Source organism: Erythrolamprus reginae, chromosome 4, assembly GCF_031021105.1.
Source record: "Erythrolamprus reginae isolate rEryReg1 chromosome 4, rEryReg1.hap1, whole genome shotgun sequence".
NCBI classification, from domain to species: Eukaryota; Metazoa; Chordata; class Lepidosauria; order Squamata; family Dipsadidae; genus Erythrolamprus; species Erythrolamprus reginae.
The window spans coordinates 123,275,100-123,296,357 of NC_091953.1; positions in this window are offsets into that span (position 1 = coordinate 123,275,100).

Here is a 21,258-nt window from a genome sequence, read left to right on the forward strand (position 1 = left end):
AGGCGCAGCCCCTTATAAAGGGCTGGCCTACCCCACGCCGGCAGCATCATAGGCTGGCAACACTGCCAGGCCCGGCCGAGATCTCGCGAGAACTCGTGAGATCTCAGCAATTCAAAATGGCAGCTGCGCTGAGGGGCCACATTTCCTAGCCCCGGTGCAAATTTGGACGGCAGGCATTCTGGTGTGTCTTATACTCCAAAAAATGCAGTATGTTGTATAAAATAACCTCTAATAAAAGTTTTCCTTGCTTCCAAAATCTGTTTAAAAAACAGTATTTAAACAGAGCACCTAGTCAGTGATCAGGTTTTTTAAAAAAAACAAAACAAAACATCCTTCCACTTACTTATTCTGAAAGCTCCTTGTTGTTTCAGTTCTTTTGGTTATCTGCCAAATTTGTTATCACGAAGTTAGCATGCATGTTTCATTAGGTCAATGGTACTGAAGACTTTCATCAATTACATGCTTTAGAAAAAGAAGCAAAGAAACAACAACATTCAGTATGGAAGAATTTTGTCTCATTCTCCCCCAAATTTCTTCACATCTTTTAACCAAACTAATGGTCAGATCAGATTTTTGTCCTTGAAATCAAACGACAATCATTAAAAATAAATTTATTTGTCCTGAAAAAGCTTTAATATACTTGGAAACCCTGTGTCAATGTTGGAATCATATGCAACTAAAGATTTATACTAATATAGTACTAATAAATTATTATTATTTGGAGAACGTTAAACCATTTTGAGTCTTTTAACTGCCTTATAAAGTGCCTTTATGAAGGCATTTTCTTTTTCTTTCCTTTTTTTTCTTTTGATAAAGTAATATAGTTTGATATAAGATATCAGAGTTACCAATAAAGGGTCTTGTATATTGTATTTCTATATGGTAAAGAGAATATTTGTAGCTCGGGGTTGAAATGAAGAGACTGTGGTGCTGTCTGAGCTTGGTTGCTTTCTTGCAGGTTTTCATTATCCAGACTAGGTAACATCATCATTGCTAACCACTAGCACTGATGATGTTGCATAGTTTGTGTAACTAAATGTCTCCAAGAAAACAACAAAGTTCAGCAAGTTCACATAAGAGTCAATAATAATACTATGGTTAAATATGAAGTTCATTTTTGTGCTTAGAAGACAAATATCACACGAGGACGCACAGCTGTGAGACTTCTGGGTTTTTAAAGCTTTCGGAAGACCAGGAGGGTGGGGGCAGTGCAGATCTCTGGAGGTAGTTGGTTCCAGAGAGGTGGAGCCACCACAGAGGAGGCCCTGCAAAATAACCCTGTTTGGGTGACAGGACCCAGAGAAGGCCGGCCTTGTCTCTGGGAAGTGTGAGGCAGAAAACAGTGCCATAAATAATCTGGCCCTAAGCCACACAGGGCTTTATAACTTAAATTGTGTTCGGAGACTGATAGGTAACCAGTGCAGCTCATGGAGCATTGATGTTATATGGGTGTACTGAAGTACACCCACTATGGTTCACATTGGCTTCATTGTGGATTAATTGCAGTCTCCAAACACTCTGCAAGGATAGCCCCATGTAGAGCATACTGCAGTAGTCAAGCCGTGAAGTGACAAGGGTGTGAGTGACTGTGAGTAAAGATTCCCTATCCAAATAGGGCTGTAAGTGGTGCATCAGGTGGACCTGGGCAAATAGTAATAGGCAAAAGAATTAAGTCCTTGCCACACACACACACACACATATATATGTGTATGTGTGTGTGTGTATATGTGTATATATATATATATATATATATATATATATATATATATATATATATATATATGTCACATGTTTTTGCTGAATTATATATATATATGTCACACGTTTTTGCTGAATTTTTAAAATTAAGGGAGACTACGATAGCGCTAATTCGGCCTTGTTCTGGCCTCATCAGCTCATGTTTATTTTTACGTGAAAGGACCGCCCTTTGCTTGCAGCGCCGCTGTGGTGTCCTTTCACATAAAAATAAACATTGTTATTTTTACGTGAAGACCTCCCTTTGAAGGAGTTGGAGAATCCATCCCACGAAGAGATTCCGGGGGCAGAGTTTTGACGTCACCAGCAGGTTGCTAAGGACGCCAAGGTGATCACTTCCTGGATTCCATGGAATTCAGGAAGTGATCACCTTGGTGTCCTTAGCAACCTGCCGGTGACGTTATAGCTCTGAATGCTGAACACGACCCCGAACTTTGCCCAAAGTTTCAAAAAATTTCGGGTTCGTGTTCAGCATACCAAACACCACAAAATTCAGTATGGACCCAAATCGTGCGAGGTCAGTTCGCCCATCACTATTCTCTACGAAGAAAACCCTAAGTCTTTGCAAGCTTTTTTTCATTGCTTTACTTGCTCTGAATAAGTTTCTTTCCAGCCCCAACCAGGTGCTAACGATGTTCCCAACTCTTACTGGCTTGCAAGTTTTTTCATTGTTACTGTCTCTGAATGAGGTGGGTTTTTTTTCAGCCCTAACCAGGAGATAAAATAATGTGCTGAAGCTGACCAGACTAGGGATGCTAGCCAGATGAACATCTAGTAAGTAGATTTCTCCCCCCCTATTTTCCTCCCCCAAAACTAAGGTGCATCTTATACCTTGGTGCATCTTATACTCTGAAAAGTATGGTAGTTGGTTTCCATATGCAAATAAAAGGAATATTGCAACATTATGCTACTGCAAACCAGGACATGCCTTGCTTTCCTTTGACCAACATAAAGCACAGCTTCAGTTCTAAACTGGTCAGGCAAAGAAGGTTAAAGGTAGGAGAAAAACCAGAACCAAAGGCTTTAGAAAAGGAAGAACAACTCAGCAGTTCTTCACATTTCAGAAATGGCCAAGAATTCCCAAAGCTGTTTCCACAGTCAATCTAAACAGCTGCTATTCTAGCTCCTACGCAACTCATTTTCTTTCCAAACTATGTTACAGGGGGAACAAAGACAAAGTGCAAAGAGAGGACAGCCAAATTGTTGCATGGAGAGATGAGTGAGGCACCAAAGCACATAAGGTCAACACTACTAAGCGTATAGATCTTAGCTCATCTCCCTGAAAGGCTAGCTATTTCCTCCTCTCTAGAACTTTTAAATATGTGCCTATGTTTGCTATCCTTTGTCTTCCATGAATAATCAAATCGGCCTATAAAGACACACTGTATTTAAAAGATCCTCACGTAACCTCAAAATAGGCTCCGTTCTCCGGGACAGAATTCTCACTTCACGCGGAAATTCAAGGAAAAGTTGAAAAAGTTTCCAACCAGCACCAACCTGTTCTGGAGTTATCAATTCAAGGAATTATCTGCAGCCATGGTGGTAGCAAAGTTTACATCTACAATAAACAAAGTCATAAAATAGAAGCAAATGGGATTTTGTAGTGTTTTAAAATGTGCCAGTTTTTTATCTATGGTCTGATTCATCCAGATGGAATTTTTGTACCAACTTGGGAAGCCTTACAACAAAGCTACTGTTTTTATTGGCTATCTTTTAAGTCTTCCTCATCAGAAATATTTATTTATTTATTTATTTAGTTAGTTAGTTAGTTAGTTAGTTAGTTAGTTAGTTAGTTAGTTAGTTAGTTAGTTAGTTAGTCAGTCAGTCAGTCAGTCAGTCAGTCAAACAATTATAGGATGATAATTTGTACAAATAAAACATTAGATAAGTAATGATAAAAAGTAACAAAAGAAGACAGGGACGGTAGGCACAGTGGTGCGCTTATGCACAACCCTTACAGACCTCTTAGAAAGGGGGAGAGGTCAATTGTAGATAGTCTAAGGTTAAAGGTTTTGGGGTTAGGAGCAGTGTTCCCACTAATTTTTGGGGGGGTTGGGCGGAAAAGTATAGTGTCTGAGCGGCAGCCCCTTCGGGACTGGGCAGCACAGAAATAATAAACAAACAAACAAACAAGTAAACAAATAAAAAACCCACCCTGTTTTGCCTCAGAGAATTTCAAAATAAAATACTGTACTGTGTGTCTATAACAGTGAGCTCATAATAGGGCAACTCTATCAATATCAAAATGCCACTTAAATAGTTGAGCTAGTTTCAAAGTAGATTTTGATTTTCTTTCTCTCTTCCTTACTCCCATTCTTTTTCTTTCTCTTTTCCTTCCTCTCTTTTTTCTATCTGTTTCTCTCTCTTCCTCTCTTCCTCTCTCTCTCCTTCCCTCTCACTCTTTCCCTCTCGGCTTCTGGGCAGGTTTGGAAAACTCTGAGTTGATGATGATTTTTAAGTGAGCGGTTGCTCACTGCTCAGCTTAGAGGGAACTATGGTTAGGAGTAGAAACCACAGAATCAGGTAGTGCATTTCAGGCGTTGATTACACTGTTGCTGAAGTCGTATTTTTTGTAGTCAAGTTTGGAGCGGTTGACATTTAGTTTAAATCGATTTCATGCTCGTGTGTTGTTGCGGTTGAAGGTGAAGTAGTTGTTAACAGGTAGGACATTTTGGTATATGATTTTATGAACTAGAATTAAGTCGGAACAGAGACGACGGAGTTTTAAGTTGTCTAAACCAAGAATTTCAAGTCTGGCGGAGTAAGGTATTTTGTTGTGAGAAGAGGAATGAAGGACTCTTCTTGTGAAATATTTCTGGACTCTCTCAATTGTGTTGATGTCAGATATGCAATGTGGGTTCCATACAGGCGAGCTGTATTCTAGGATTGGTCTGACAAATGTTTTGTAAGCTCTTGTTAGCAGACTTTTTGAGTACTTTGTTGGGAAACTGATTCCCCAAGCATCAGTAACATTAGTTGAGTTTTAAACCTTCTGCTAGTGGGTTTCTTTTCTTGTTTGATGCCTTGTTCTGTATTTAGCCTTTGTTTTTTGAAGTCCGAGATTTTCCCCTTCGGTTCCTTATCTACTTTGTGTCTTTCATAAACATTACAGAGTTATTAGATCTGCCACTTCCACTCATCTAGATACCCCTGAGGATTTCAAATATCTTGAGTTTCATGTTAATAATTCCATATTCAGAAATCCAGTGATGCAGCTACTATGATGTATTGTTTGGCTTCAGGGATGTCTTTCTATCACCAGAATTGGTCATTGACTAAAAAAGGATTTGTTTTGTTAAGGAGAAGAAAAACACCTCTAATGCTAAAGCTGCAACTTGTTGGAATTCTGAGCAAAACAAAAATTGTAAACTCTGGGGGATCTTTGGGCAATCTCTCAGCATATCATGCCTGGTTTCCTTTTATAAATATTTGCAGGAGAACATTCATCTTGGCTCTTAATTGTGTTTACAAACATAATATGTTCAAAAGCTAAAGTTGATCCCAATGCTTACTTAGTGATCACATGAATAATTACTTTCTTCTTCCTCTTTCTCCTCCTCCTCCTTTCTTCTTCTTCTTTCTCTTCCTCTTCTTTCTTCTTCTCTTCCTCCTCCTACTTTCTTCTTCTCTTCCTTCTCCTACTTTCTTCTTCTCTTCCTCCTCCTACTTTCTTCTTCTCTTCCTCCTCCTACTTTCTTCTTCTCTTCCTCCTCCTACTTTCTTCTTTTTATTTATTTATTTATTTATTTATTATTTGGATTTGTATGCCGCCCCTCTCCGAAGACTCGGGGCGGCTCACAACAAGTGAAAAACAGTCCAATACATAATCCAATCAACTAAAATATTCAAAAATTTAAAAAACCCCATGTACTAACATACACACACACAAGCATACCATGTATAAATTCAACGTGCCCAGGGGGAGATGTTTAGTTTCCCCATGCCTGACGGCAAAGGTGGGTTTTGAGGAGTTTACGGAAGGCAAGAAGAGTAGGGGCAGTTCTGATCTCCGGGGGGAGTTGGTTCCAGAGAGTCGGTGCCGCCACAGAGAAGGCTCTCCCCCTGGGGCCCGCCAACCGACATTGTTTAGTTGACGGGACCCGGAGGAGGCCCACTCTGTGGGACCTAATCGGTCGCTGGGATTCGTGCGGCAGAAGGCGGTCTCGGAGATATTCTGGTCCGATGCCATGAAGGGCTTTAAAGGTCATAACCAACACTTTGAATTGTGACCGGAAACTGATCGGCAGCCAGTGCAGACTGCGGAGTGATGGTGAAACATTGGCATACCTGGGTAAGCCCATGACTGCTCTCACAGCTGCATTCTGCACGATCTGAAGTTTCCGAACACTTTTCAAAGGTAGCCCCATGTAGAGAGCATTACAGTAGTCGAACCTCGAGGTGATGAGGGCATGAGTGACTGTGAGCAATGAGTCCCGGTCCAGATAGGGCCGCAACTGGTGCACCCGGCGAACCTGGGCAAACGCCCCCCTCGCCACAGCTGAAAGATGGTTCTCTAATGTGAGCTGTAGATCGAGGAGGACGCCCAAGTTGCGGACCCTCTCTGAGGGGGTCAATAATTCCCCCCCCCCCAGGGTAATGGACGGACAGATGGGATTGTCCTTGGGAGGCAAAACCCACAGCCACTCCGTCTTATCTGGGTTGAGCTTGAGTCTGTTGACACCCATCCAGGCCCCAACAGCCTCCAGGCACCGGCACATCACTTCTACCGCTTCGTTGACTGGGCATGGGGTGGAGATGTAAAGCTGGGTATCATCAGCATATTGATGATACCTCACCCCATGTCCTTGGATGATCTCACCCAGCAGTTTCATGTAGATGTTAAATAGCAAGGGGGAGAGGACCTTCTTCTTCTTCTTCTTCTTCTTCTTCTTCTTCTTCTTCTTCTTCTTCTTCTTCTTCTTCTTCTTCTTTCTTTATTTATTTATTTATTTATTTTGTCCAATATGCAATAATACACAATGAAGGTTATAGAGGATATAGTAGAGAAGAAATCCAAGATATAGGAGAGACTATAGGACAGGGGACGGAAGGCACTCTAGTGCGCTTATGTATGCCCCTTACTGACCTCTTAGGAATCTGGAGAGGTCAACCATGGATAGTCTAAGGGTAAAATGTTGGGGGTTACGGTATGATACTACAGAGTCCGGTAAGGAGTTCCACGCTTCAACAACCCGATTACTAAAGTCATATTTTTTACACTCAAGTTTGGGGCGGTTAATGTTAAGCTTGAATCTGTTGGGTGCTCTTGTGTTGTTGTGGTTGAAGCTGAAGTAGTCTTTGACAGGCAGGACATTGCAACATATCATCTTGTGGGCAATACTTAGATCATGTTTAAGGCGTCATAGTCCTAACTTTCAAGACCCAGGATTGTAAGTCTAGTTTCGTAGGGTATTCCGTTTCGAGTGGAGGAATGAAGGGCTCTTCTTGTGAAGTATCTTTGAACATTTTCAAGGGTGTTAATGTCTGAGATGCGATATGCGATTCTTCTTCTTCTTCTTCTTCTCCTCCTCCTCCTCCTCCTCTTTCTCCTCCTTCCTCCTCCTCTTCTTCCTTTTCCTCCTCCTCTTCTTTCTCCTCCTCCTCCTCTCAGTGGCCATAGCTGAGTCCATCATCATTTTGTCCTCTTTCCTTCAACATTTTCCAACATTTTTGACTTCTCAGGGAACCTGCATCTTTGCTGAGTACATCCTAAATTTACTATTTTGAACCATTTGCAGTCGTTCGTGACTGCAATGAAAATTCTCTTCTATAATCCATCTGTTTTTGTCCCCTAACTTTCCATGATGTACTCCTCTTTTCTCCAAAGTGAACCAAAGTTCAAAAGTTTCGATATTCTTTCTATTCTGCTTTTTCAGCATCCAACATTTTCATTCCCATAGTGAAACCGAAAAAAGCCCACAAGATTAGTTGATATTAATACCAATAGTCAAGTATGTAAAGAGTACCTATAAAAAATATAAATAAACAAATAATAATAATTTAATCTTTAAAATTTAATCTTTCCCAATTTTTCTCATTCTAATTTATCTCAAGATAACATATAGATAAATGCTCTCCTCTGAATATATTAAGTTTTTTTTATTTTCCATATTAAATCCTATTTGTTTTATTAATTTCATAAAATAGGTAAATTCTTTACTACCTTTCTGGTATAAACTGATTTTTCAAACTAGCATCCTAATTTTTTTTTCATTTCAACTCCCACACTCCCCCCCCCCAAAAAAAAAGTGAAAGAAATAAAGCTAAAAGAGGGAAATTGCATTTTTGGCTGGTAGCCATGCTGAAGCTGAGAACATGTCCCCTTTAGCAAAAAAAAAAAAAGTAACTCCATGAATGGCTTGCTTTCCAAAGGCCTAAATACAATCTTCACAGTCATTCACTATTTAATGGAAGAAATAGGGACAATTTCCCATGTGTATTTTGATGAACATCCCATTAAGTTTTCCTTTTTTAAAGAGATTAAAGCCAATTAACATTCCATCAATCAACATTTGGAATCTTTTAATTAAAAGAAGACACTTCCTATAACATGCATGCATACACAATACAGTTGGTTTTATCCATCTCTTAGCTCCTCCCTTCTTCCTTTCTTCAGCTACAGAGCACTAGTTCTCAAATTTTATCTGGAATTAATAGCAATAGCATTTAGACTTGTATACCGCTTCGGAGTGCTTTACAGCCTTCTCTAAGCAGTTTACAGAGTCAACATACTGCCCCCAACAATCTGGGTCTTCATTTTAACCACCTCGGAAGGATGGAAGGCTGAGTCAGCCTTGAGCCGGTGGTGAGATTTGAACTGTCAGATTGCAGGCAGGCAACAGTCAGAAGAAGTAGCCCGCAGTACTGCACTCTAACCCACTGTGCCATTACAGCTCATTGACTTAAGGACAAATAAAGTACCTAGATACAGTAGCTTCTTTAATCCATGGAGGGAATGAAACAATTTGCTTATTATTTTCTCAATGTAATTTTAAGGTAGACAATTTGAAACCCAGTTTAGTTTAGTTTGGTTTGGTTTGGTTTATTATTTTATTTATTTGTCAAACAAGTATAGTATTATAGTACATATTAACATAACATAACATAAGTAGAACATAGTAATAGAAAGGATAATAAGACAGTAGGACAGGGACATTAGGCACAAAAGTGCACTTAGGCACGCCCCTTACAGAACTCTTAGAAAAGGGGAGAGGTCGATTATAGATAATGTAAGATTTTGGGGTTGGGGGAAGCAACAACAGAGTCAGATAATGAGTTCCAGGCGGTGACCACTCTATTGCTGAAATCATATTTTCTGCTATCAAGTTTGGAGCGATATACATTCAGTTTGTATCTATTATGTGCTCTTGAGTTGTTGCTGTTAAAGGTGAAGTAATCACTGACAGGGAGTACATTATGATGTATGATTTAATGAACAACAGTTAAATCAGTTCAGAGATGACATAGTTGTAAATTTACTAGATTTTTGAAGTCTGGAGGAGTAGGGTAATTTGTTACGTAAGGAGGAATGAAGGACTCTTCTTGTGAAGTGTTTCTGGACTCCTTCAATTGTATTAATGTCTGATATGCAATGTGGATTCCATACAGGTGAGCTGTATTCAAGAATTGGTCTGACAAATGTTTTGTATGTTCTGGTTAATAAATCAGTGTTTCTAGAGAAGAAGCTATACAAGATTAGGTTTACAATTCTTAATGCTTTTTTGGCAATGCTGTTACAGTGGGCTCTGGCACTTAAGTCATTGGAAATGAGTACTCCAAGGTCTTTGACTGAGTGAGGGTCCTCTGTGAGTTCAGTTTGGTTTAGTTTAATATTTTATTTCATTTACCTGGGCCTTGGGGACAGTAGGAGTATATGCAGATGTGAAAGTTACTTGACCGACTTCTAAGAAGTCTGTGTGTTTGCAAGGAAGACAGTAGAAGAGACAAAATAAAGTATTGAGGTCTGAAATAAATGTTCTTCCTTTCTGAGCTGTTAAGAGTTCTTTCTTGTAATCTATCACTTCTCCGTATTTTTATATCCCATACATTCTCTTCGCAGAACAAATTAAAAAGCCAGTATCACAAATGTATATATTTAATTATGAATAGCATACAAAACTTTTGCCAGACCAATCCTTGAATACAGCTCATCTGTCTGGAACCCACACCGCATTTTGGACATAAACACTCTAGAAAATGTCCAGAGATACTTTACTAGAAGAGCCCTCCACTCTTCCACTCGCAACAAAATACCCTACGCAACTAGACTTACAATCCTAGGTTTAGAAAGCTTAGAACTACATCGTCTTAAACATGACCTAAGCATAGCCCATAAAATCATCTGCTACAATGTCCTTCCTGTCAATGACTACTTCAGCTTCAACCACAACAGCACATGAGCACCCAACAGATACAAACTTAAAGTAAACTGCTCTAAACCTGACTGCAGGAAGTACAACTTTAGTAACCGAGTAGTTGATGAATGGAACTCACTACAAGACTCTGTAGTATCATAACCTAATCCCCAAAACTTTATCCTTAGACTATGCACTGTTGATCTCTCCCGATTCCTAAGAGGTCAGTAAGAGGCGTGTGTAAGAGCACCAGATTGCCTTCCATCCCCTTTCCTAATGTTTCTCTTTTACTAGTATCATGTATATAAATATTATATATTGTATACCACCAATATGTACTTGACAAAACAAATACATAAAATAAATAAATAAATGAAGGAGAAAATTAGGTACATGCATGAGACAAAATGTGAACAAGGATTCCAGTCTGGATAGCTTTCACATTCAACTCTACAGTATATTTTGTACCGTGTTTCCCCGATAGTAAGACCCCCCCGATTGTAAGACATATGGGGGGTTTCAGGGGGGTCGGCTTATATAAGCCATACCCCGAAAGTAAGACATATGTCTTACTTTCGGGAAAACACGGTAGATAAACGGTATTGCGGGGGGGGCGATGACATTGCTTCCAAGCTCCCCGCGCGCCCCTCGCCTTCGCTCGCCGCGGCGCCACCGCCTCTTCCCCTGCCAAGGCTCAGCTGCAAGCGGCCAGCGAGGCCGAGCGGCTCCGAGGCGAGCGGCCGGAGCTGCGCCCTCCTTCACCAGCCTCCTTTCTGGCAGCTCCCTGCGCGCCCCTCGCCTTCGCTCGCCGCGGCGCCACCGCCTCTTCCCCTGCCGAGGCTCAGCTGCAAGCGGCCAGCGAGGCTGCTCGGCTCCGAGGCGAGCGGCCGGAGCTGCGCCCTCCTTCGCCCGCCTCCTTTCCGCTCGCCTCGGAGCCGCTCGGCCTCGCTGGCCGCTTGCAGCTGAGCCTCGGCAGGGGAAGAGGCGGTGGCGCCGTGGCGAGCAAAGGTGAGGGGCGCGCAGGGAGCTGCCGGAAAGGAGGCGGGCGAAGGAGGGCACAGCGGCGGCCGCTCACCCTTTTTGACTGCCCATCCACCCCTTGACCTGCCTTTAGCCAGCCAGCCGAGCGTCCGTGTCGCCGCGGAGTTGGCCTCCCCTGCCGAGAAACATTGCCGGGAGCAGCGAGGGGATGCTCCCCGCAACCCGCCGAATGTCGAGGTCGGCGCCCGCCTCCTTTCCGGCAGCTCCCCGCGCCTGAAGACGAGCCGGCCCCGGTGCCCGGGACAATGTAAGACATACCCCCAAAGTAAGACACAGTGGGGCTTTTGGGGGTAAAAAGATAGTAAGACACTGCCTTACTATCGGGGAAACACGGTAGTTATCGTTTTGTATTGGGGGTGTATTTAGTTATATTAAAAAGTCACTCCACAATGCCATCCTTTTCTTTCATCAATTCTTCTTTGTTAAGATATTTTAATGGCCAACCTTGATTCAACAATGAAGTTCCTGGCACTGAGATTAATGCTTCTCTCAACATTTTAAATGTAGACATCTGGAGATTTATCACCAATTTAACACACTGTTTCCCTTAAAAAAAAAAGTATGCTATGTAATTAACTAAATCCTATTGTGTATCTAGGCCCCAATTACTCGTCTAACTTTCATAGCTCTCTGAAGCAATTCTCAAATATCATCACATGACAATAGACCAGCTCAGAAAGGTTGCGTATGTCAACAAATCCTGTTGGCCACCATCTGTCATGACTAATAAATGTGTAATAAGCAATCAAATATTGTCAGGCAATAAAAGTTGGGGTTGGCTATTAAATATTTACCGAGAGACCTACTTTGAGAGAGCAATTAGCTTAAAAATACACTAAAAAGGGAAACCTTAAAAGTCACATTAGCTTTATATACGTTACACCAACACTTCGCAGTTTGCATTGGTTGCCGATCAGTTTCCAGTCACAATTCAAAGTGTTGGTTATGACCTATAATGCCCTTCATGGCATCGGACCAGAATATCTCTGGGACCACCTTCTGCCACACAAATCCCAGCGACCAGTTAGGTCCCACAGAGTTGACTTTCTCCGGGTCCCGTCGACTAAACAATGTCGTTTGGCGGGACCCAGGGGAAGAGCCTTCTTTGTGGCGGCCCCGACCCTCTGGAACCAACTCCCCCCAGAGATCAGAATTGCCCCAACCCTCCTTTCGTAAGCTCCTTAAAACCCATCTTTGTTGTCAGGCATGGGGGAACTGAGATATTCCCTTCCCCCTAGGTCTATATAATTTATGTATGGTATGCTTGTGTGTATGTTTGGTTTTTTAAATAAGGGTTTTTAAATTATTTTAAATATTAGATTTGTTACATGTTGTTTCATTATTGTTGTTAGCCACCCCGAGTCTACAGAGAGGGGCGGCATACAAATCTAATAAATAAACAAACAAAATAAATAAATAAATATATCAATGCTTTTGTAATATATTTCAAGAGTTTTGTTCATATGCCACTTTAAGAATATGAATACAAATCAGGATGAAGAATCAATGAATGAAAACTAACTGAAGAGAGAAGCAATCTAGAACTAAGAAAAAATCAATTAAAAAAAGGAACAGCTTGCCTTCAGAAGTTGTGGGTCTCCATTACTAGAAGATACTGGGCAGTCATTTGTGTGAAATAGCATAGGGGAGTGATGGCAAACCTTTTTTCCCTTGGGTGCCAAAAGAACATGCATGCGTGCATGCTGTTGCGCATATGTGAGTGCCCATACCCATAATTCAATACATGGGGAGGATGAAAACAGCTTCTCATGCCCCCTGAAGGCCCTCTAGAGGCCGGAAATGGCCTGTTTCCCAACTTCTGGTGGGTTCAATAACCATGTGTTTCACCCTCCTAAGTTCCAAAGTCCCCATGTATTTGTTAAATTACCATGTACAGTGATACCTCATCTTACAAATGCCTCATCATACAAACTTTTCGAGATACAAACCCGGGGTTTAAGATTTTTTTGCGTCTTCTTACAAACTATTTTCACTTTACAAACCCACCGTGGCCGCTGGGATGCCCCGCCTCCGGACTTCCATTGCCAGCGAAGCACCCGTTTTTCCGCTGCTGGGTTTCCCCTGAGGCTCCCCTCCAGTGAGGGGAGCCTCAGTGAAATCGCAGCATCGCAAAAACACCGAGGTCCGGAGGTGGTGTTTCGAGGACATCGGTGGTTTTGCGATGCTGTGATTTCACTGATGCTTCCTTCACTGGGAAACCACACCTCCAGACTTCCGTTGCCAGTGAAGCTCTCATTTTTGTGATGCTGGGATTCCCCTGCAGCATCGCAAAAAACCCAACTCTGAAGTCCAGAGTTGGGGTTTCCCATGGAGGGGAGCCTCGGGGGAATCCCAGCCGCACAAAAATGGGCGCTTCAGCTGGCAAAAGGGGTGAATTTTGGGCTTTGCACGCATTAATCGCTTTTCCATTGATTCCTATGGGAAACATTGTTTCGTCTTACAAACTTTTCACCTTAAGAACCTCGTCCCGGAACCAATTAAGTTCGTAAGATGAGGTATCACTGTACTCAAAACCATGCTTGTACTTTTATATATTCATATTAATGTTTATACTTTGTTTGTACCCATATACATGCTTGACAAAATGAAATTAAAAAATAAAATAAAAAATATATATTATTTTAAGGAGGAAGAGTTTTATTTCACTGTCTATCGGGGAAAGATAGGTGAACAATATGTATGCCTGTTTAGTAAAATATCAAATTAGCTCCTTTAAATTTCCTTGAGCATCAGAGTATCAGAAACAAAATAAACAAGTATTGAAATACTGATAGCATCAATAGGATGTATTTTTTATTATGTCTATTACTCTGCTACATTTATATACAAACCCCTTACATAAGTTATGTCCTCACCTAAATTTGTCCCATCTTGTTCATCTCTGTATAAAATTCATACCCTGACAGGTACTGATGTAAGTCAGCCGCAAATTAATTTGTTTGTGAGTCATAGCCTCACAAATGTTGATCTAATTCTGAAAATATCTCATTTAAGTTTGCAATCTGGGACTTGAACTTTCTTAGAGCATGCCAAATATAAGAATAATGTTCCCAAAAACAAAAAAAAATGAAACTCTTTTCAGAAAAGTACAAAAAAAATTTGAAGAACACCTTTCATTCCTTTAAATGTTAATTTCATATCAAATAAAACTGAAATACTGATGTGATAATGTAACACCCCTTTGATGGTCATCATTAGATTTTTTTTGTTTATGCAACTATTAATTATTATTTTTATTTTTATTAACTCCTATTGAACTTGATAGCCTATTTACAGGGGTGGACAAAAAAATGGAAACACTTTACTTTTTGGCATCATGTTTGAACATGTTCAAATCAATCAAAACTTGACATATTTTAATGTTTTTTTAATTCTGTTATTTGATATGTTTTTTTAAACTACCTTTTTTTTAACAGAAATTTAAGAAATTTAAGGAAAGACAACTAGACACAAGAACAGTTTTTTTCCGAACGCCATCACTCTACTAAACAAATAATTCCCTCAACACTGTCAGACTTTCTACTAAATCTGAACTTCTATTCTACTAGTTTTTCTCATCATTCCTATCACTCATTTCCTCCCATGTTGACTGTATGACTGTAACTTGTTGCTTATATCCTAAGATTTTTATTAATATTGCTTCTTCATTGCTTATTTGACCCCTATGACAATCATTAAGTGTTGTGCCACATGATTCTTGACAAATGTATATTTTATTTTATGTACGCTGAGAGCATATGCACCAAGACAAATTCCTTGTGTGTCCAATCACACTTGGCCAATAAAAATTCTATTCTATTCTATTCTAGAAATGGCAGACCTCTCAGATTTTCAAAGAGGCCAAATTGTTGGTGTTCGAATGGCAGGTGTTAGTGTAACAGAAAGTGCCCGAATGTTTGGCGATTCAAAAGATCATGTCTCAAAAGTCATGACTGCTTTTGAAAGAGAAGGGAAAACGTCCTCAGCCAAGCATATGTCTGGTCGAAAGTCAAAGTTGTCTGAGAGAGACCATCAGACTCTAAAGCGAATTGTTAGAGCGGATCGCAAGGCCACAGCTCCTAAAATCACTGCAGAGCTCAATCGACACGTACAGAACCCAGTTTCCACAAACGCTGTTCGAAAGAAGCTTCACAAATCTGGATTCCACGGAAGAGCAGCAAGGTGTTTCCATTTTTTGGTCCCTGTATCTTTATTAATATAGGGACTATTTATTTATTGGACTAGGCATGACATAATAGCAATATACCAATATTTGAGGGGCTGCCACAAAGAATTTGCCACTGCAAACAGGAAGAACTGTTACACACAAAATCCAGTTGTGCCTTCTACAATTTCGTAAACACCAAACTTAAAGACTCAAAAAACATCCCATCTCTAAAAGGGAAAATGTTGAAGATTGTAACGATGATGCCATTAAGGCTAATCTCTTCAACATCTTTTTCAGTTCAGTCTTTGTCAACACCAATGGCTTCCCCTCGTTTCCTATTGCAATGATCTAATCCATATTGATTTTACCAAGGGTACCATCAAAAGGGCACTACACAAACTTAAATGATCAAGAAGATACGAAATTTTATGAAACATAGAACAAAGTTTATATATGGATAGATAAAAAATAATAATAGAATATTAAGATATAAATGTGTAAATCGTTTTGGTTATAATAGCGTTAGAAAAATTAAGTTTGGTTTAGAAATATATTAGAATTAGTTTATATACAAAGAATTATTATGAGAAGAATTTTCTTTAATGAAAAGTTTAACAAATCTTTTTTTAACATTCAATTATATATTCAATTATGTATTCTTTTTTATGTACTTAAATTCATACTTTTGAGATAAGCGGGGAAAATATATCCCCACCTTTTATGTTGAATGTATGTATGTCTGTTTGTCTATTTTATGAAAACTAATTTAAAAAATTGAAAAAAACAAAAACAAAAGGGCACTACACAAACTAAAGCCTTCTCTATCCACTGGTCCTGATGGAATACATGCCTACTCAAAAAGACTCTCCTCTGCCAAAGCTGATGAGCTTTTTGCCTGTCCTATGGTCATTAGCAACAGTCATACCAATCTTCAAAAAAGGTGAGCCTGGCCTTGTTGAGAATTATAGAGTAATCTCCAATTGTTGTGTCATCTGTAAAGTCATGGAAGTCATCATACACCAATCCATCACCCTCCACTTAGTGACAAATAACCTACTCTCTAATAAGAAATTTGGTTTTAGGAAAACATTGTCATGTAATCTGCAACTCATATATTGCAAAAACATTTGGACCTCTCAACTTTACCAGGGTAAAGCAATAGATGCAAGATAGATTTCTGCAAAGCTTTTGATTCTGTGGTACATGACAAATTTATGTTAAAACTTCAGTTCTTATGGCATTTCTGGATCCTTGCACAAATGGATAGCTGCATTCCTATGAAACAGGCAACAAAATAGTTAAAATTGGAAACACTATATCAAACCCAGCAGCAGTTAATAGTGGTGATCCCCAAGGCAAAGTTCTAGGACCAAATCTCTTTCTGCTATACACAAACGACTTTTGTGATCATGTTGTAAGCAGCTGCATCCTCTTTGTCGACAATATAAAACTATTTACTGGTAACACCACAGACAATTCTACTACCCTACAAAATGACCTAGATTATGTATCCGAATGGTCATACAATTGGCAACTCCAAATCTCTGCTAACAAATGCTCAGTCCTGCACATTGACAATAAAAATCAGAATATCACATTCAAGCTGGGCAGGAATTATCTAAAAGATGACCCACACTGTCAAGGACCTTGGTGTACTCATGTCAAAAAATCTAAGCCCCAGCGCTCACTCTAACAACATTGCTTATTTTATGAAGTTTTCTCTCTGATAACACTATACTTTTACACTATACTTTTAGGGAATACACTATACTTTTAGGGAATACAAAACCTTTGCCAGACCTATCCTTGAATACTTTTCACCTGCATGGAACCCACACTGTATTTCGGACATTAATACATTTGAGAGGGTCCATTATTATTTTATTCACAAAAAACAGTAAAACACAGCAAATGATATTTATGTGCTGGATTTCATATCACAATGTCGAACACTTCTCAAGCATTTAGGACTGTGTGATGTATTTTCATATGATGCACGCAGATCCTAGTATAGTGGCCTTTTGCAACTGACAGATCATGATCATGATCATGATAATAATAATAATAATAATAATAATAATAATAATAATAATAACAATAACAATAATAATATTACTATTATTATTAACAATACGACACAGCAAACGAGATCACTATGCTGGATTTCATATTTCATCACCAGTCGAGTGCTTCCCAAGCACCTAGGACTGTGTGATGTAGTGGCAAATTATGTATCTTGATCCCAGTAAAGCAGCCTTTTGCAATTGACAGATGGAGATTTTGTCAATGCCAAAGGTTTTCAAATGTCCGCTGAGATCCTTTGGTACTGCACCCAATGTGCCAAGGACCACTGGGACCATTGGCTTATGCCAGAGTCATTGCAGCTTGAATACTATACAGCATGCTTGAGTCCTATACTCCATGCTTGAGCAGGGAGTTTTAACAAGAAGACCTCCAATGATCTTTCCAACTCTGATAGTCTGTTATTCAGTTACTGTGCTTTCCTTTTTTGTAACCATTTTGGGGTCTTTACTGTCATTTGGTTCTTACTATATGTTTCTTTTTTTGTCCAATACACAATGAGGGTTTCAGTGGGTATATATCTATATACACATAGTAAAATACATGATGAAGGTTATAGAGGAGATACTCATAGTAAAATAAATCTAAGAAATAATAGAAAAGAAGATAGAGTAATAGAACATATCAATGAAAGAATAGAAGAAGAGATATAGGAATAGAAGAAAGGTATAGGAGATATAGGAGAGCAATAGGACAGAGGACGGAAGGCACTCTAATGCACTTGTACTCGCCCCTTACTGACCTCTTAGGAATCTGGATAGGTCAACCATAGATAATCTAAGGGTAAAGTGTTGGGGGTTTGGGGATGACACTATGGAGTCCGGTAATGAGTTCTACACTTCGACAACTCGGTTACTGAAGTCATATTTTTTACAGTCAAGTTTCGAGCGGTTAATATTAAGTTTAAATCTGTTGTGTGCTCTTGTGTTGTTGTGGTTGAAGCTGAAGTAGTCGCCGACAGGCAGGACATTGCAGCATATGATCTTGTGGGCAATACTTAGATCTTGTTTAAGGCATCTTAGTTCTTAACATTCTAGGCCCAGGATTAAAAGTCTAGTCTCATAGGGTATTCTATTTTGAGTGGAGGAGTGAAGGGCTCTTCTGGTGAAGTATCTTTGGACATTTTCAAGGGTGTTAATGTCTGAGATGCGATATGGGTTCCAAACAGATGAGCTGTATTCGAGGATGGGTCTGGCAAAAGTTTTGTAAGCTCTGGTAAATAGTGTGAGATTGCCAGAGCAGAAGCTACGTAGGATTAGGTTTACAACTCTTAAAGCCTTCTTGGCTATATTGTTGCAGTGGGCTTTGGCACTTAAATCTTTTATTATTAGTATACCGAGGTCTTTAACCGAGTGGGGATTATCTGTGATAATTTGATTATTCAGTTCGTATTTGGAGTTCAGATTCTTCTTCCCAATGTGTAGGACAGAGCATTTGCTAGTTGAGATTTGGAGTTGCCATGTGTTAGACCACTCAGAAACAGAGTCAAGGTCTTTTTGGAGAGTAGTTGTGTTATTGGTGATGTTGAAGAGTTTTACATCGTCGGCGAAGAGGACACAATTGCATTGTAAGTGCTTCTTACTATGCTGTTTCTTAGTATACAATATGTTTTCCATAAATGTGTAATTTTATATTTCTTTAGCAGAAGGTAACTTGTCTGAAGGAAATTTTTCCTCAAAGGCAGATAATAAATTAACTCGATAATCCCTGTATATTTGGTTAAATGCTGCGGTAGTTCATTGTAAAACAAATAAATGTCCGGATTGGATTAGTTTTTTAAAAGTCAGCTAGTGCTTAAATAAACAGTCAAACAAATACTGAAAATCCTTAATTTACCTTCATCTGTAATGATGGCACGAATAGCTCAAAGCTATGAGAAATTAAAAACAAACCTCAGAAACTTAGGAGAACTTTATGTATGATGTGAATGTTTACAATTTTATGCAGGAATTTTCCTTTCATCTTAGATTGCGTGGAACCTCATCACTTCAGCTCCTAAAATGAACACATTAGAATTTGACTTTTTTTCCCCACGTACATACGAGCACAATGAGAAAAATGAACACCAACCTGATATTAAAAGTGTCAGCAATTTAAAATGAGTGGGAGGACAGTCACGCTTTCTGTGATGCATTGTCTGTGACTTCAAGATTGCTGTGCTTGAGAAGATTAATTGGGATATCAGATTTCATGGTGGAATAGTGGAACTGCAATATGTTAGAAACAAATGTTAACACTACTTCCTAAGAATTAAAACACTGGTCAAATTGAACATTTTACTTAGGTTAATCGACTCACCAATGCAAAAGCAAGCTAACAAAAACAAAAAAGCAAGCTAACAAAAAGTAAGTTTTATGAATGACCATTGTTACTATATACTGTAACTGTGTCCACATTTCTTTGAAAAGTGTTCGGAAACTTCAGATCGTGCAGAACGTGGCCACAAGAGCCTTCGTGGGGCTTCCCAGATTCGCCCACGTTTCTACAACACTCCGTGGCCTGCATTGACTGCCGATCAGTTTCCGGTCACAATTCAAAGTGTCGGTTATGACCTTTAAAGCCCTACATGGCAATGGACCAGAGTACCTCCGGAACCACCTGCTACCGCACGAATCCCAGCGACCAATAAGGTCCTACAGAGTTGGCCTTCTCCGGGTCCTGTCAACTAAACAATGTCATTTGGAAGGCCCCGGGGGAAGAGCCTTCTCTGTGGTGGCTCCGGCCCTCTGGAATCAACTCCCCCCGGAGATTAGAACTGCCCCCACCCTCCTTGTCTTTCGTAAACTACTCAAGACCAACCTATACCGCCAGGCATGGGGGAGTTGATAAACCTGTCCCCCAGGCTTTTTATATTTTATGTTTGGCATGTATGTATGTATTGTTTGCTTTTAAACATGATAGGATTTTTATATGCTTCTTTTTTAATATTAGATTTGTTTTGCTATAATATTGTTTTTTATTATTGTTGTGAGCCGCCCCGAGTCTTCGGAGAAGGGCGGCATACAAATCTAATAAATTATTATTATTATTATTATTATTATTATTATTATTATTATTATTATTATTATTATTGTTGTTGTTGTTGTTATTGTTATTTCTACCTCTAGTTCTGCTCTAACTTCTGTTTCATAGTCCTCAAACACGAGTATGCATACAATTGTCACCCAAAACTCATGGGACCACAAGGACACAAAAAACAGAGGAAGATTGACCTGAAGAAGAATCATTAGATGTTCTCTTTTCCTCCACCCAACCCCTCAGTATTCTGTTAGCTAGGCAATGCAACAGGTAGACTTCATTTCAAGCATCCATTCAAGCATCACGTAGGTAATATATACTGAAGAGTCCAGAGACAGGAGGCTAACAAGACGGTTCCTTTATTTCAGCTCTTTAAGACAAGTGACATTCAGTTGGAACGCGTCTGACTTTAACAGAGAACAAGCGCTCCTTTTATACTTTTGCGGCTCCCGCCAAAAGAGAACTGTCAGCGTCTGAGCCAATCAGGCGCGACTTCTATTTTTACACAGCTTGCATAGAGACAGCATTTTTTACATAGGAGCAACTATTTACATAGGATTCAACATATACAGTGATACCTCGTCTTACAAACGCCTCGTCATACAAACTTTTCGAGATACAAACCCGGTGTTTAAGATTTTTTTGCCTCTTCTTACAAACTATTTTCACCTTACAAACCCACCGTCGCCGCTGGGAAACCCCACCTCCGGACTTCCGTGCGAAGCACCCGTTTTTGCGCTGCTGGGATTCCCCTGAGACTCCCCTCCATGGGAAACCCTACCTCTGGACTTCCGTGTTTTTGTGGTACTGCAGGGGAATCCCAGCAGGGGAATCCACCAG